Source organism: Macrobrachium nipponense, chromosome 5, assembly GCF_015104395.2.
Source record: "Macrobrachium nipponense isolate FS-2020 chromosome 5, ASM1510439v2, whole genome shotgun sequence".
In the NCBI taxonomy this organism is placed as follows: domain Eukaryota; kingdom Metazoa; phylum Arthropoda; class Malacostraca; order Decapoda; family Palaemonidae; genus Macrobrachium; species Macrobrachium nipponense.
Window position 1 is genome coordinate 60,492,467 of NC_061107.1, and position 18,973 is coordinate 60,511,439.

At 36.2% G+C, this 18,973-nt stretch overlaps 1 protein-coding gene across 1 annotated transcript in view; it reads right to left on the reverse strand.

Annotated features, from left to right (window-relative positions):
• Nucleotides 1–18,973, reverse strand: part of LOC135215364 (metabotropic glutamate receptor-like) — a 1,454,460-nt gene that overhangs the window by 1,292,071 nt on the left and 143,416 nt on the right. The gene's annotated exons all lie outside the window — the stretch shown is intronic.

Genomic DNA, 18,973 nt, shown 5'->3' on the forward strand with positions numbered 1-18,973 from the left:
TCTTTCTTAATCTTGTTTCAAATGAGGGGAAAGCCCCATCATCACAGAAATTGTATTTCAGTATTAATGACGGGAGACGTAATCAATGGATCGCAGCACAAGCTCTTTTTAAGAAAGAATGATTATTAAAAAGAGAAAGATCATTGCGTCGGTTCTATATAATTGAGGAAACGATGCCCAACGTGATGTCATCAATGACGATCAGAAAATAGCCATTGAAAATCCTCTCTTTCCAGCAGTTTTCGCTCAGTCGCTACACTGGGTTCCTTAGCGATTAACTGAAGCTTTCGTCCAAGTTGATATATCGCCTGACTTTTTATGTGCTAAGGCCTTTCTTTATGCCATTTTAATTTTGTAATATAAGCATAAGGGCACCTCACAATAGTGTTTTAATCATACGTTTTTTAATTAAGGAGCCAAGAAGATCAGCTTGCAGGCAATCTTGAATAGTTGATTTTCTCTCTCCTCCGAGCCGAGTGCAATCTTAAAGTAGAGTGGCCTCCACTCACTTCGTCGCATAACCCTCTGTCATCTATCTGATGACTCTACTTTAAGACGTATTAATAGATTTAACCAAATGACAATATAATGGGAAGGTGAACAAAACGATGAATTAACAATATCCTCCCAACCATATGTAAGGTGCAACGGAATATTCCAAAAGGCCTCGGCGGTCATTTAAAGAGAATGTAATCTCTGCTCTGTTGGCTTTAAAGAGAGAACGACTTTTTCTCGCGTGCATCTCTGTCTTATCGAATATCGTATTCTAGGTCAAGGGGAGGACGGAAAATATGCTGTTCAACCGTACCTCTTCTGATTTCTAAGCATTGCCTGTTCGAACGATCACGGAATCCTGAAAACACATTACATCTATTGAATAAGAAAACTGATAGTATCTAGTTCCTATTTCAAGAAGTAACTGCTAGTTTCATTTTGTTGATCATTCTCCGTCGCTCTTCACTTTTTCCTCGTGTATAAAGATCATGTTTGTTGTATGGGCTCGTGAAGCTAATATTCCTTCTTTAGAAAAGCACATAACCTTACCCATCTAGATCTCATCCTGGAACTTAAATAATTGTCCAGTGACAGTTCGCACTAACTCTTTCTAGATCTCTTACTACTACATTAAATCTAATCTTCTTTTAGAGGTGTGACGTGATTACTGTATAATTAAACCAAATGTAACCAGTCTGACTTATGAGTAGTTCCATCGGCTAGCTAAACATTCTTCGAAAATTGACCGCTATTTTCTATTGCTATTATTCACAAGGGCCAAGATTTTTATTCTTTTACAATTTACTTCTTCCTACTAGATGTATACATCTACAACCCTTCATCTAAAGAATTCTATTGAGGGACATCAAAGAACATCATACAGATTATCTCCATTCCATTTGTACTGTATCAAGAACTAATGAAATGAAATAGAGTTCATCAAATACAAGTTTATTATATCATGACCTCGAATGGCATTTCTTATCTTTCCACGTGACCGATCTGGCGTCTGGAAGTTTGTCAGTCCGGAATAGACTGGACACAAATATGAAAATCTACCTTAACACGCTAAGAAACACACCATTTATCCGGCTTTCAAAAATCAGGATACAGTGCACATTATGTTATAACAAACATACTAGAAAAATCAGTTCCAGACTATTCTATAAGCCCCTTGAACTTTGCCCAATTCCTGGAAAGACTTTAGAAGCTACAAAGTTTACGTCTCATGAAATTGAACTTTAGAATAGATACCTGAGGAACTGTGCTGGTCAGACCAGAGACTTCAGTGGAAAAGTAACACTTGGTTCGTCAATTAATAAAATTAGAGGAGTATACAAAAAGACACTTGACTAGTGATGTGCTATGAATCTTTGCCATTTAAGTCAAAGGCCAACCCAAAGTTTTGCAATTTTAAAAATGTTCGTAAATGTTAATCCAAAGATGAAATTCTACTGCATTATCAAGTTTGAGCTCTAAACTATCCCTTTGAAAGAATTAGGATACGGAACAAGGACAATGAATCTCCCACTTTACAATATTTTCATTGTTCTGTCCCCTAAAATAAAGAAAATAAAAGATCAGCGTAAGGTAAAATAATGCAATACTGAGCTCTGCACTAATGACTGGAGTTCTAGTACAAAAACTAAATGAATTGAACAGTTTCCGTGATCACTTTTGAAATGTAAAGTTGTGACGAATGAATGTTCTGCGGTGAATGCCTCTATCAAACAATAAACTCAGTACAATGTATTTTCTCTATTCTTTACTATATAAAGAAGACATCACTTTAGTAGCCGTAAGTCTGACCCGGGGCATTTTCACCTTCCAGATATTTGTCCCTTCTTTTAACTCCTAGTATGTTAAGTATTATGAATTTCAATCAATTCTCGCTCTAAAATTTTATTGTATTTTAACTGTTCTGTTTTTTATCATCATCAAAGACCACGAGTGACCTTTCCTTTCTATTTGGTCTTCAATCATCATTTCTGCATCCCTTCAGAGAGCTGTATACCATTAATGGCCTTGATATTTTTGGAATATTCAGGAGTGGAATGGAAGGTTCTGCCCAAATTACCATCTTATGGAACGACTCCTCTCTAAGAATATCTTCCTAAGTGTTCCTCTGACTGCATAGTATTATTCTTTATTGCACTCTTTCATTTACCGTCCTTTTTTGTCTGTTTGTCTGGATCAAGTCTTGTAACTCGATTTTCGAGCTGTTCCCTTCGCCTGATGTATTTAAATTTGCCATGGTTATTCAATCCTGGTGACAATACAACCATTCGTGATCAGTATGTCAGCAATGACCTCTGGTGACACTAAAGTGACCTCTCGCAGTATCTCAAGATTTGTATGTAGTGAATATCTCTTCCTCAGATACGTAACCATTGTAGATCTTACTAAAAATTTTAAAACAAAGAACTTCATGGCAACTACATTCCAATTTTTTATCTGATGATGCATAGGTCGTCCGGACATAGTATATACAGCCATACCTTGCACATGTTAAATATTGCAACGATAAAACCAGTCATGGACATCAAACCCCGGGATTAAAAAGTCAACAGTTTACTAATTACAATAGTCTCAGAAAATTTGACCATGGGACCCCGAATATTTTAGTAAAGTGCTTTGCAATTTTTTTTACTGTAATGAGTAAGAGGCCCAGGGTTCAGATCAGTGTCTCAGATCCAAGAACATGGAATGTAAGGTATAATGGAAAAGGCACAGTCCAAGGTTAGAGAACGAGGATTGTATTCAGAGACCTTCTATTAGAAGAGTTGCCTACCAAAGCTAAAGTCCCTTCTACTTGCTGGTGTGATTTTGGAGTGCCCTTCTTCTAAAAGAGTTTCCTGTCAAGGCTAAATAGTCTCTTTTACCTTAAAACTACTGCATTCAGGAACATCACATGCATATATATAATATATATATATATATGATATATATATATATATATATATATATATATATGTATATATATATATATATATATAGATATATAGATATATATATATATATATATGTGTGTGTGTGTGGTGTGTGTGTGTGTGTGTGTGTGTGTGTGTATAACGAAGAGACTGGTGACTTGTTAGACATAGTATTAACACTATGGTTAGTGATTCCAGTAAAATGTCCCCATTTGAAGCTTTGTTTGGTTGTCCAGCGTGATGCACATTTGATTTGCTAGCTATACTTCATCATGGGGAGGATACGATCGAGGCGTTGGTATCCACAGCGAGAGAGAGATGCTTGTCTCAGCCGTAATCTCAAATCCACAACCAGAGATATGGTTCAGAAGAGTAATAGTAAAACATCTGATCCCAAGATCAATGTTGGAGAAATGAACTAAATTGCAAATTAGGCCCGAAGTTTGAAGGTCCTTTTAAAGTCATTATATTAGTCAGGTTAGAGAATCCCGTCTCTAATACCATGGAATAGAACCCATCTTTTAGATGGGATTTTCTCTCCCGACACCTGGCGTGTACCAAACTGACCTCTTTCTTCTCCCCAAAAGGAATGTGACTTTCGCAAGTGCCCTGGTCGACTAGGTCTGCAACATCTGTACAAATGAATGTACATGCTTCACAAGACGAGCAGTCTCTCGATTAAATTGCTTACGTATCAAATTCCTTCACTCAAGAAAGCTGCCCCTGAATGGACGAGTTAGGGTAAAAGATAATATTTTGCCCTGACAGGAAACTCTTTCAGAGTTATATATATAATCCAGTCCCTTGAGTCAGCAAAACCAAAGTTTGGGTATCAGACTTTAATCTCTGGAATCCCATTTTATATAAAGCTGCTGTCCCACGAATGTTGATTTTCTGCTACACCTAGGACAGGTGAATATGATTATTGTTTCAAGTAAAGCAAAACCACTTAATGTACTGGGCAGTATTTTGCCGGGGTTTTCCAGTCTTATATACATCCCAGTTGAAAAATTTACAAACTCCTAGGCAGCCTGTACTTAATTATTGCACTTATTGTACCCTGGAGGTCATTTACTTAGTTTAATCTGTTCTCACTGAACACAATTCTTTATTCATAGCCGGCTCTGTACGTGCCTGTTAAGCATATCTTGTTATATACACCAACTTACAAATGTGCCACCGCCCACTACCTGCCATTTAATTAACTGCTTTAAGCACCCAGCCTATACATGATTGGTTAGATTATTGGTCGCCTTGTGTAAGCTTAACCCAACAGTTCTTTATGAGCAAATCTAACTGTTTTGTGTAACAGTCCATTGTTCATCGTAAATCCATCTGCACATTTTTCAGTTCCTTGCAAGCCTATGCTATCCTTATTTCAGGAGTACTTCCATTCCCATTGAATTCAAGTGGAGTCTTATTTTGAATACGCTTAGCATTTTTAGTGTACCATTTCCATTCTATGCACTTGCTCGTATGGCCATTCATGATTTTAACATTTCTGAGGAAGATCAGACCCTCTTCTAATCATTAGCAAACATGTCTGCCAAGGAGTACAAAACCTTTACAGGGATAAGGAAAAGTAATACATTAAAGGGAGAACAGTTGCTCTATTGGGTTCAGGATAAAGTAACTGTCATTAAAAAAGCCAGAGAAGAAGACAGAGTATGAATTTTAGACAAGAAGAAAGAGAGAAGCTGGAGGAGGAGTGGTGACAAGAAAAGGAGAAGGAGCGACAGTAGCAACTAGTATTGAAGGAAAAAAACCAAGATCGCAAGAGCCAAGTAGGACAATACCACGGCACTGACTAAGAACCGAGCTGAAAACAACCTAGCCCTCTGCTCCTTCCTTTATCTCAAATATCAGCCACTTTATGCTAAAATGGACAAAGCAGAACCAGAAGCATGGTTAGACCATGTGCAGACCTTCTCTGAGAACAATCAAACTGACACTAAAAAGGCCACGATTCTTGCAAAACACATGACTGGAAAGGGTCAGGATGCCTTCAGTTTCTTAGAAAATGGCAAGAAGGGAAACCTTGAGGCAGTCAGGTAGGCCGTAGTAATTGCATAGGAAATTATGCCTGAGCACTGGAGGCAAACATGTCAAGGTCCTCCCAAGGAGATTGGTCAAAAAGTTCCGAGATGTCGAAGATATATTGAAATTATGATGTCCGGTAGAGGGAAACGAACCCACGATACCATGATCATGACGAGATCACGTTGTCGACCTGACCTCGAAAAGATAAAACTCTATTGCCTCTCGTACCTATATATACTACCTGACGTGTTCAGATATATTTATTAAATCTGGGATATACCGATCCTCACCAGATTAGCCAAGTGGGTAATCGTTTGGCTTTTCAGGTTGAAATTATATGATGTTCGGAAAATTCATCGACAGCAATTTACCGACTGTAATTTCTCGATGGTAGTTCATCGATTAGCAATTCACCAATTAAGTAGTTCACCGATTCAACGGTTCAATGACCAAATTAGCCAATTGTCTAAAACTCATTTCCGAACTTTTCTTTTTAAAGATAAGTCTACTTGTTCTAGCTTTTACTACCTCTCAAAGATGGATCTTCTGTTTGTTGAGACAGAAAAAGGTCGAAAAAAATTTCTGGCCATCTGCTCTATGGAGAAAAACAGAACGAAGAGTGATAAATACTATAAAAAATGAGGCCCTAGCTCGAGTTAGTAAATCACACTGCCGATGCAGCAAGTGTGAGAGCTTCAAAAGTTTATGAGGAAATTCGTAAAAAGGCTAAAAATACAATTGAATAGCCTTATGCTATATGTCTGATGTCCTTGGAGAATGCAGCCAAGCAGCAGTTGCTAAACTTCTAAACAATGATGACTTGAAAAGGACAATGAGAAACATCAGATTTAGAAAGAACGATTTATATCATCGAAAAGATATAAATTTCCCTGGCGGATTAACAAAATTGTCAAATGGTGAAGAGTTTTTGTAAGTTGGCTCAGGAAATAATGAAGATCGGATATTGATCTTTGCAACAGAAAAAACCTTCAATTCTTGCTAAATAGCAAGCATTGGTGTGCAGATGGCACGTTTAAATCAATGCCTGTGTTATTTTACCAACTATACACACTACATGGGCTAGAAGAGAATACATCAATTCCTTAAGTATATGCTCTGTTACCCGGCAAATTAAAACGAACCTATGTAACGGTTCTAGAAAATATCAAGAAGTTTGATCCGATGCAAAGACCTTCAACAGTAACTCCAGACTATGAAAAAGCAATGATTAACGTTTTCAGTGAAGTTTTTAACAACACAAAGCATCGTGGATGTTTTTTCTTTTTTTTCACTTTTCACCATGTATCATGTGCTCTATTCAATAAACGCTTTAAAGTAAAAATACGAAACTGACGCTGAATTGGCACTAAGTTTTAGAACGCCATCTGCATTAGCATTTGTGCCTGCCCACTCAGTCTTAGAAGCATTTGAAGAGTTGTGTGATAGTAATATTATACCTCCGGAAGCACAAACCGTTGTTGATTGCATGGAGGACACATGGATAGGACGGCCTAATCGAAGAAAAACATCGTTATTAAATCAAATAGCATATGGATCCTAGCGCTTGGCCTTAACGGCCTAAATTCCACATACAACTACCACAATCAAAGCCTGGAGCTTATACTGGGCTAACAATTTGAAATAATGAATTATTGAAATGAAAGATAAAAACTAAGTTAACAGCAGAGAAGGAGAAACTTACCAGTAAGTCTGTGTAAATGCTAGTCCGTCAGCAAATCTGCTGATCGATGAATTAGTTATCGGCAAATTTGCTGATCGATGAATTGCATCGATGGATTGTTGTCGATGAATTTTCTTATACACGAAATATATATGTAATTTATGTAAAAGGTAATGGTAATTTTTACCAGATACATATATAATTTTAATGTCAACAATGACCTCTTAACTTCTTGGATTCTTGATGCTTTTTTTTATAGGCTTGTCACTACAAAGCCTAAAGATCCAAGTGCAAGAGATATGAAGAAATTATGATGTCTGTGGCGGGATACGAACCCGTGATACCATAATCAAGTTTATTGCCTCTCTTACAAAGTTGTCGATTTCGTATGTACTATTTATCAGAAGTGGAATGGACCCATCCTCACTATTGTAGCCAAGTTGGCAATCGTTTTTGTTACTTTTTAGGCGGAAATATAAATGTAGAATCTATTGATCATTGTTACCACATAAATATGAAATTAAAATACCCGGAATGCCTTCATAACTTCTCAGATTCGTCGCGCTTTTTTTTATACACTTGGCACTACAAAGCATTAAGATCCAATTGCAAGAAATATGAAGAAATTATGATGTCCTTTGCAAGAAACGAACCTGCTCTACCATAATCATGACAAAGTCATGTTGCCAACCTGACCATGTGACGGATAAAAGTCTATCGCCTCTCATATATGCATATACCTGTCATATTCAGATATATTTAGTAGTGCTGGAGTAGACCCATCGTCACCATCGTAGCCAAGTGGTCAGTCGTTTTTATTGCCAAAATATGTATGTAGAAGCTACTGGTCATTTTTAACAGATGCATATATAATTGTAATAGCCACTACAAAGCCTTAAGATCCAAGTGCAAAAAATATGAAGAAATTATAATGCCCGTAGCGGGAAACAAACCTCAGATACCATAATCATACCAATGACTATTATAATTACATATGTCACATGGAAGTAACAATTTTATTTATATTGATTAGATTGATGCGGAAAGCTATATCAGTGTGTGGAAAATGTCTTTGAGTAAGGACTCTCCTTACAGAGTTGGTTGTAGTTTCTGACCACCTCAGACTCTAGCAAGGAGGACTCTGCTATAGGGAATAGCATAATTTATGCCATAATATGCAGTAAAACAATCTTTAAGTGAGCTTAAAGTTATTCAAAAGGAAAGCTGTCATAACAGCAATTTTATGACCATTAACCCTTAAACGCCGAATGGACGTATTAAACGTCGAGTCAAAATCTCCCCCGATTTCCGAATGGACCTACCATACGTCGGCTCAAAAAAGTTTTTTTTAAAATTTGTGGAAAAATACTTATAGGCCTACCAGTCTAAAACTTTTGAATCACATGCCTTGGGGGATGCTGGGAGTTCATGGATCAAGGCGTTGCTTTGTTTACAATCGTTACGCAGGCGCGCAAGCGCGAATTTCTTTCTTATCGCACTAAAAAGTATCAGTGACACATCTCAAAAATTATTTCGTCACTTTGACATAATTTTTGCACCGATTTAAATTATCCGTTACATGAAGTATTATATATGAAAATGTGCGCAATTCCATTGAAAATACAACAAAAAAATACTCATGATTGTAACTTTTATCAGTTTTGACATATTACTATATAAATAACGATAAGTGCCAAAATTTCAACCTTTGGTCAACTTTGACTCTACCGAAATGGTCGAAAAACGCAATTGTAAGCTAAAACGCTTATATTGTAGTAATATTCAACTATTTACCTTAATTTTGCAACAAATTGGAAGTCTCTAGCACAATATTTCGATTTATGGTGAATTTATGAAAAAACTTTTTCCTTACGTCCGCGCGGTAACTCTTCCGAAAAAAATCATACATGCGATTGTGGTAATGTTTGCACCATTTTAAAATTAGCTGTTACATAAAGTTTTATATATGGAAATGTGCGCAATTTCCTGCACAATACAACTAAAAACAACCCATGGTTGTAGCTTTTATCAGTTTTGAAATATTTTCATATAGAAAATGATATGTGACAAATTTTCAACCTTCGGTCAATTTTGACTCGACCGAAATGGTCGAAAAACGCAATTGTAAGCTAAAACTCTTACATTTTAGTAATATTCAATCATTTGACTTCATTTTGTGACAAATTGGAAGTCTCTAGCACAATATTTAGATTTATGGTGAATTTATTAAAAACATAACATTTTCCTTACATCCGCGCGGTAACTCTTCCGAAAAAATCATACGTGCGATTGTGGTAATGTTTGCACCATTTTAAATTAGCCGTTACATAAAGTTTTATATATGAAAATGTGCGCAATTTCATGTAAAATAAAAGGAAAAATATTTGAAGGTTGTAGCTTTTCTCATTTTCGAAATATTTGCATATAAATCACGATAAATAGAAAAAAAACCATGTTCGGGTCAACTTTGGACTCTACCGAAATTGGGTCGAAATAAAAACGGCAATTGTAAGCTAAAACTCTTACAGTATCATAATATTCAATCATTTGTATTCCTTTTGAAACAAATTGTAAGTCTCTAGAACAATATTTAGATTTACGGTGAATTTTTGAAAAAAACATTTTTTACGTCCGTGCGTTACGAATTCGTACATCATTTTGTGATAATATTTTTCCGGTGTTGCTTTTATTGTTTTACAATGTATTATATATCAAAATGATTGCAATTTAGTGTACAATACAACGAAAAAAAAGAAACTCGTTAGCTTTTACCGTTTTTTGCACAGCGTGATTTTAATACAATTATGTATGAATTTTTTTTTTTTGCTACCATATATCGCATTATTTACATATGATAATGATATTATTTTTCATTTCTGATGGTTTCATACTAAACTTCAGCCAATGGCAATAAAAGGAGCCAAAAATGAACTCTTAATCTTCAAAACTAAGCGCGCTGTGATTTTTTGAAAAAATTATTTTTTCCGCTTCCGCGCTCACTCAAAACTTGCTCCGGCATTCGGGGGAGTTTTTTATTTTTACCGCTTCAGCGTTTAAGGGTTAATCATTTTTACACATCTTGATATTGTTATCAAAGGCAGACTCCATTGTAGGCACCCTTGTGCTGTCCTTGATAAATTTACTTACAGGAAAACTACGAGTTTTATTTTTCCTCTCAGGCAACAAGTTCTCGAGTGCAGTCCCTTGTTTATGAGAAGTGCGGGACTCAATATTTGTCTGGTGAGACCCACGCCACACGCAGCAGGACTGCCAAAAAATAAAAGGTATCGCAGGGTATATTATACCCAGGACTCTTGTCAAAAAGTGTCAGGGTGAGGAAATGTTTGCGGAGATACAGGTGGGGTATTGAGAATTGTTGGTTTTTAGGATATCTGGAAATGTAGGCTAAGGTAAGCTAAATCTTGTGTCTAGGAAACTAGGTTAAGTTGTCTGGTGGTAGCCTAACTTTGTAGAAACTTAATACCCTTGGTACTGCCTCAAGAGTATCTTTTTTTTGAGGAGTTCTGTAATGTACTTTGTTTTGTCTGTTTGCAACGTTGCAAACAGGTTGCAAGTAGGTTGGTGGATGTTTGACATTCAGGGAACGTTGCTGCAACATTACCCAGCTAACACCTAACGTATTTGCAACCTTGCAAACAGGTAGCACGTAGGTTTGGTGGATTTTTAACATTCAAAGAACGTTACTGCAACGTTCTCAGCTAACACAGAATGTATTTGGAACGTTGCAAACAGGTTGTAAGTAGGTCGGTTGATGTTTGACATTCAGGGAACGTTACTCCAACGTTGTAGCTATACTCTAGGTTCTTAGTATATTCATTATAGTATATAGTAAATTGTACTAAAATTTGCAGAATCATCAATATCATGCAAAACGGAGGAAAACTGAAACAAGAAATCTTAGTGAATAAGAATACAGTATAGTACTGCAGCTGCTGGCCAGAGGATAAGTACTCTGGCCAACAGCTGCAGTGCTGTATATTCTCATTGGCTAAGATTTCTTGTTTCAGTTTTCCTCCGATTTGCATTGGCATTGGTGATGCTGCAAATTTAGTAAAATTTACTATATACTATAATGAACATCATAAGAAACTACGAGTATGGCTGCAAAATCGCAGTAACGTTCCCTATATGTCAAACATCCACCTGCCGCATTTAACAGGGGTAATACCCTTGATAATTGGTGGACTGGAATAACAAATTGGTTTTCATCTTATCAATAACCACTCGAAATTGAGGCTTTCTGTGATCAAACGTGTGTAGTGTAAGTATGTATATGTAATTACGTTGCTTAGTTGCAGATCTGCTGAAGGGGGAAATTGAAAATAAGAAAGAATTTAAGAAATAGTTGTTGCATTACAAAGACAAAAAACGTAAACAAACACAAACAAACAAAGGAGGAATAGAATGAGCAAGGGAGCCGTTTCAAAGGCAAATCACGCCTACTATTACTACAACTACTGAGTTTAATTTGCCATGTCCGTTACCCGAATAATGTATTATTCTCAGTAATATATTAATATATTGAAATGTTTTGGTAAAATTTTACTGATTTCCTTTTTCATTTACTATATTTTCAGGCAAAAAACCACTGAGATGATCTGGTTGCAGTGGACCTGTCAGATAATGAATTTTGTATGATGAAAATAAATGAACTGAAATCCCATGTGTTCTTTTTTTATCCAGTTTATAATTTTGCGCCTTAACATGAATGTTGCATGAATCTCTTGTGAACGTTGCACTTTTGCAATGTTGCATGAACGTTATACTTGCAATGTTGTGGCAATATTCCTGGGAGTCGACAAATTGACGTTCCTGCAACGTATAGACCAGCGTTACAACAACGTCCCTTTGTTAGCTGGGTACAGTCTTGCTTTCCATAGACTGAAGTCTTCATAGAAATTTCAATATGATTATCCGTTTCCTCCTGACAAAAGTAGCAATTACTCAAGTTTTATTAGCCGTTTTGATTTAATATTCATGATGTCCGTGGCACTTCCTATAGGCAACATTTAAATATATTGTTCTTGTTAATGTCTCCTATAAATTTTTACAATCACTTTCAACCTCAAATTTTAATCTGGTTACAATGGTCTTTGTAACCTTATTTTGGCTGCTTCATGGTGAGATGGGAATATAAAATCTTTATGCTGGGGCTTTAACCCATCTCATGAACTAAAGAATTACCTTAATAATGAAAATTACCTAATTATGAAAAATATATCAATACTTATGCCAAGATGTAAAACCAACTTTATCTATACTCTATAATGGTTGTGACATGGATTACTGGCCATCTTGAAAAATATAATTGATATATTGGAATTGTTTATGGGTACGGCTTTTTTTATAAGGTGGCCTGGAGAAAACACTCGCACCAAACATCATTCGTGTATCATTAACTGAACGAGTCCCCCAAAAAATCGCATTTTCAAGTGATGAAAGGTTTACATATTAAGCACTGGAAGAATTTAACATCCTTAGAATGGAGGATAAAAGAAAAAAAAGGAGCTTTCTGACACAATAAAAGAGATCATAGAATTCAGCTTTATACTTCACCAAAAAAGTAAATTTTTACTTTTGTTTTTCGTGATGTATTCTGCATTTCTGTAATTTATTTCTGCATGTCTGTTTACATTTTCCATTATTTTAAGATGGCGCTTAAAAATAAATCCTGTGTTGATATCGCTTCATCATCATTGTGCTATAATTTCTTCGTCCCTACTATCATCACTACTATGCTTATCACTTCACTTCTTTCGTACAGTTGAAAGTGCTATATTTCGTTATTTTAATTGTTATCTCTCAAAATTAAACATGGCCTTTTTGGAAGTTTCTATGACAGTGATTAATCATAATTTCTTAAATTATTTCATTGTTCATTGTAACTTTCCATGTTTTACGCAACATTGGCAAACCACAACTTCAAATATATCCGTGACCCTATTCATGAGGCTGAAGGGTTGAAGAAAGAAAACGGGCCTCCCCTTCCATTTTTGCTTTCTTAACGTGAAGCCCTGCCCTTCCTGGAAGTGTTATGCTTTTGACAGGACAGGTCTTCCGTTCTCTTGTACCCCCTTAACCAACTACCGCTCCCTCAGTTTATCTTCCACTTCATATTAAATCTAAGTATAAAAGTCGGGAGAGAGCGACAAATGGAAAAATAGCAAAGCTGGCCGACGATAGAGCCACAGCCTTCCAATGCAAAAGGAAATTATGTTGAGCGAGAGAGACGTCCTTCGAGTTTCCATTATTTTCATACATGTTGAGTTTCAGTGGAAAAATGATAAAACTGGAACTCAACAAAATTATTTAATTACCCAGAACGCGGAGCCAAAGTGAGCTCTAGAAGTAAGCATATGACGTATTCTTTAATTTTCTTCATCTTATTCTGTATCATCTGTTTCCACCCAATCACATCCAGAGAAAAAGACCTGCCAAAAATTTCGTTTATTTCGTGCATCTTGCTGTTAAGCTATATCCATATGCACTATGTGTTGATCTCATTACTATAATTTTGACATAATGCTGTTCCGCTCTTAAGGTGGTTCATAGTAAAGGAAACAACTTGCATCTAGTTTACGGGTTCACCGGTGCCAAATCCCATTAGGATAAGATAACATTTCGTTCGTGCTAGTATGGTTTCCGGTTTCCATTCATTCACGGTATACGATTTCTGTGTAACAATGCAGGTAGCGGTTTGCACAAAATGAACTTACTATGCCCTTGAAGATTGCCAAAGATGCATTAGTGTAAAATCACCAAGTAATAGGTATTCCTTTGTGCTAATGCAAATTCAGTCCTCATTGATCGAAAACGACAATCGCTTTCAAGAAATTTTATATTTTTATTATATGTTTTACGTGATTTATATAAATGTAGCAGAACAATAGTTTTGACTCGCCAAAAATTAGACAAATAACTAGCTAATAAAAATGGTTGTTAGGTGAAGGAATGACCGATGGACACACTATTCGGGGACATTCCATTCTGCATGGTCAACCTCGACGACTTACTAATTTCCAGCCTCAACTTAAAATAAGTCAAGACACTAAGAAAGTGCTACGTTTACTAAAAGAAAACAGACTCATAGAGCAGGAATAAAAGTGTGAATGGTCAAAGAAAACAGTAAAGTTTCAGAGTCACTAAGTTATCCAAGAAGGCATCCAACCCTCTACCAGAAAAAGTGAAACTAATAACAGACTTCCCCGAACCAACAATAGTGAAATATGTGCAAGAGTTTTCGAGTTTAATGAATTATTGCCATCGCTTTTTACATAACATGACCAAAATAATGCGACCCATGTGTGAGAGTCTTAAAGGAAATGAAAAGAAACTAACTTGGTCAGAAAATCAAGATAAAGCATTTATTCTAGCAAAAAAAAGCAAAAGCCTCTGCAACAGCACTAATCTTCCTTTTACCCCATTGATCCCTCACCCTGACAACTGATGCAAGCAATACGGCAATGGACGCTGTGGCCGAGCAGGACACCGATGATGGTCGTTGCTTACTGCCCTTCTTCAGCAAAAAGCTAATGATGGAGGAACAGAAGTATTCAACGTTTGACAGGGCGTTCCTTGCAGTCTACAAACCAGTCTACCATTTCTGCCACATGCCCGAGGGATGACAGTCAAGGTGCAGTCTTGTTCACGCCTTCCTGAAGTCAGTACCATAATGTGCCTGAAGGGTTCATCAAATACCATGGCTGATGCACTATCAACAAACTGTGTCAACAGCATCCAGCTCAGGATTACCTATGCTGAGATGAATGATGTGGCCCTGCAGCAACTGCAGTGGATCAACCCCGCCCTCATATGGAGCAACCTGCCAATAAACAGTGTAATGACGACCATTACCAATGAAATGATTACCGGACACTCACGCCCATACTTGCCAGAATGCCTAAGAAGGACAATCTTCATTTTCGTCTGCAATCTATCCCACCCATCTGGCCGAACAACCATCCAAACCATAGCAGAGCAATAAATCTGGCGGGGAATGAGGAAGGACATAAAAACATGGATGAGAGAATGCATCCTGTGCCAAACGTCAAAGTCACAAGACATGTCGAAAGCAGGATAGAAGAGTTCAAAATAACGAACTACCGACTCGCCCACATACACATCAACATAGTAGAACCCCTACCCCACTCTGATGGGTACACATACCTGTTTACCACTACAGACAGGAACACTAGGTGGCCAAAAGCAATACCAGTACAGCAGCAGATGGCGAAGAGCTGTGTAAAAGCCCTCGTAGATTGGGTCAGTTGGCACAGTTCCCCAGATCATCACCAGTCACAGGTGAGATAACTTCACATCCACCCTGTGGAACACCCTTGCTGATTGTCTTGGGGAAAAAATAACTTATATGATGGCCTACAATCCCGAAGTCAATGGCATTATCGAGATACTACACTGATCACTAAAAACATCACCCACTGACAGAATCCAGGGCGGGAGCTGGAAGAAGGCACTACCTTGGGTCCTACCGGGCCTGAGAACAACACTGGACACATCATTCAACACATCTCCAGCAGACGTCCTGTATGGCCAAGCGTTGAAATTGCCAGCAGACGTCTTCCAAGGACAAGCAAATCCGACATTGTCATCCAACAACCATCACTAGACCTTCCTTCTCCCCAGCCCACTCAGGACCACACAACATCCTCCAGAGATGACCCAAGGTATACCAGATGACAGTAGATGGAAGAACGATGGGGGTTTCCATTGACTGCTTGAAACCTGCCTACATACCAGATATTGACCTACAGCTGTAAGCTTCAAAGGCGGGTGTCCGGGTGTCCTGCAGTGACAATGTTGTTGAGAGAAACACAACTTCCCTCGCACAACTTTTGTACATTTATCTCTATTATTATTGTCAGAATCTATGTATTATTACCATTGTATGTATTATTATACCAGTTTTCCAACCATATGTGTATGACCTTCGGTCAAATGTTCTGTATCAGTTTGTATGTATGTTTCTGCACTCGCACGAGCTCTTAACCTGTGTGAATGTCTTGTAAACAAATTAATAAGCTGTAACTCCATATCTTACTCAACCTCAACTCCAATGCTATATTTGGGATGCATTATATGGGTAAGTGGAGTATAATGTTATGATCTGAAATGCACATCTATGGGTAAACGAAGTATGATGTTATGATCTGAAATGCACATGTGTGGGTAAGTGGAGTATAATGCTATGAACTGAAATGCATGCATATGGGTAATGTGTTATTTCAATTTGGTGAAACTTAAAAACATACGTACAATGGTTTGGTGAAACTATTTCATTTTTTACACATTGCAAATTTTTATGTTCTGTGTTTGTTTCTTTTGAAGTGATTTTTTGTGCATTTGTGCATTTTTCTTATTGAAGTGTGTTTTTTTTATATATTCTGTGTGATTAGTGCTTTCTTTTTGCAATTCTGGTATTTTCCACATTTTTCTGTTTCATTTACATTCATAATTTGATTAACTCAATTGTTTTCATTAGTTCATCGTTGCATGAATTTAACACTTGTGAATTAATTTGCATTTACATAGAATTCTGTTCAAGTATTATTGTTGTTTAGCACTTGTGAATTTATTTCTAAATTTTAGTTATTACCAAACACTTTTGAACTTCCATTGAATTGATAAATGTTCTTGATTTTTGTAATAAATTAATTTTGATTTAATTTTACTTAATTAATTCAAGAATTAATTAAACTTTGTGTTGTTTTCAATTAACAGTAAATTTCCCGGAGATTATGAATTTCACTTATAAATTTTGAGCTTGATAATAAATTTTTGTATTTAAAATTTTCATAAGTGTTTTCTTTTTCACCAGTATATTTAATTTTGTTTAGGTAGAAACATACAGTGATAATTGAGCTGTTATCCTTCAATTTAATTGAAGTGAGTTAGAACCAGAGAAGTACTTATACTTTAAAATCAGGGAAATACTTAGACTTTTAAAGTTGTTGATGGAGTGATGCCCTTTAATTAATTTAATTATATATAAGATTACCTCATACCTATTTTAATGAACTTAGTCTGATGTTCTGCTATGTTGATAAGTTGTTTAAGGGATCACTGTTGCCTTTAGAGTATTCAGTCGTATTTTACCTGTGATGAAGGTTCAGGTATCTGAATGGTAAGTGTAATAACCAGATACTTGGCACTTCGTCACAATATATATATAATATATATATATATATATATATATATATATATATATACATATATATATACGTATATATACATAGAGCTACAAATGTCCTTTAATATCTTATTCGCTTTTTTAAATCAGTGTCTGGATATTTAAATAACATCAATTTCAATCAATTGCTTGATAAATATTCATTCAGTATGAATGAATATTTATCAAATATTCATTCATACTTGTTGTCATATACTAAGGTACAAAATAAGAAGCCGAATTGTCCTACCAAATATACTTCACTTACTAACATTAACGGAGATGATTTTTCAAGAGCGAAGATAATGACAATAAAAAAACAGTTAAATAACTAGGCAAAAAAAAAAAAAAATACTACCAATAATATCCGAAATGGGTCGTATGCAAAAACAGCAATCAAGATCAAATTTTATAGAAACCTTTTAATCGAGATCATGAACATCATAAATTAACTTGCCCATTAATGGAACATATAATTTATTCTTCAATAAATAAATATCAAATTTTCAAATATTATGATTTCATAAAAATACTTGTCTGAATGGCGGTTCCGGAAGTGTGAGGTATTTATGCATAAGAAAAGTTACTAACGATTGATTAGATGAATAGGTGTACGGTATAAGAACAATGATAAGGATGAGTGTAAGAATGATAAACCTATGGAATTCCTATGTGTAATTGGAAGGGTGATATGTGGTGTATCGATTAGTACATTTTATCAAACTGGTGTATCAGTAGTTTGAGAGTAAAGGAACCAGAGGAAAATGATAGAGTTGAGATATACGATGTAGAGGTATTGATGAGGAATATTGAAAAATAGTTTTTTGAGAGCAATCAATATTCTTGTGATACGAGAAACTTGGTCTACAATATGTACACTTCTGTGATTGGTTTAGTGTAAAAGTGGCTCAGTGAGAAGGATGTGCCATTATTAATATCTTTATCTTCACGCCTTGAGCGTGTTCTCTAACTAGTTCTATCGATAGCATCTTCCTTCTCAAAACCCTGCTTCACATCTTTCTCACTCCATAGTAGTAGTCTTTCACAAGTGCCTTTAATTAATCATTTGGAATTGCTATGTTCTCATAACTATACAACTAGGCAATTGAGATACATATCTATATCGCCTCTTAAATTGGGTTCTTCATGGGAACAGTCATACACGTGCTAGCGTACATTCTGTTATTACTGGAAGACCCGTTAACCTAAGGAGCATGGCCTTACGGGAGTTCGAAAATCTCCACACAGGCCCTCTTTACTCTTTCCTCCGCATCCATCTTTACCATTTGCCCTTACCATCTCGGTCACGACTCTATGATGTTATCATATTACTCTTTACCAAGACGCCACTAACCATAACTTATTCATTTTCCAGCTTCTCCCGCGGAGAGACACCCAAAATCCACCTCAGTATCCTCGTTATTTCTGCTCTCTCCGGCTGCTGTTCTTCCTTCCTTATTATTTATATTGCCTATGTTTCTGAACCATACCTCATCACTGGTCTAACTGAATTTCAACCCATGCCTGATGCTGTTATCACTACCATTATTTTTAGATAACATCTAGTGTATTAGCAGTAATGATGTAATCATACTTTATGTTGTGTGAAAAAATCTTGCG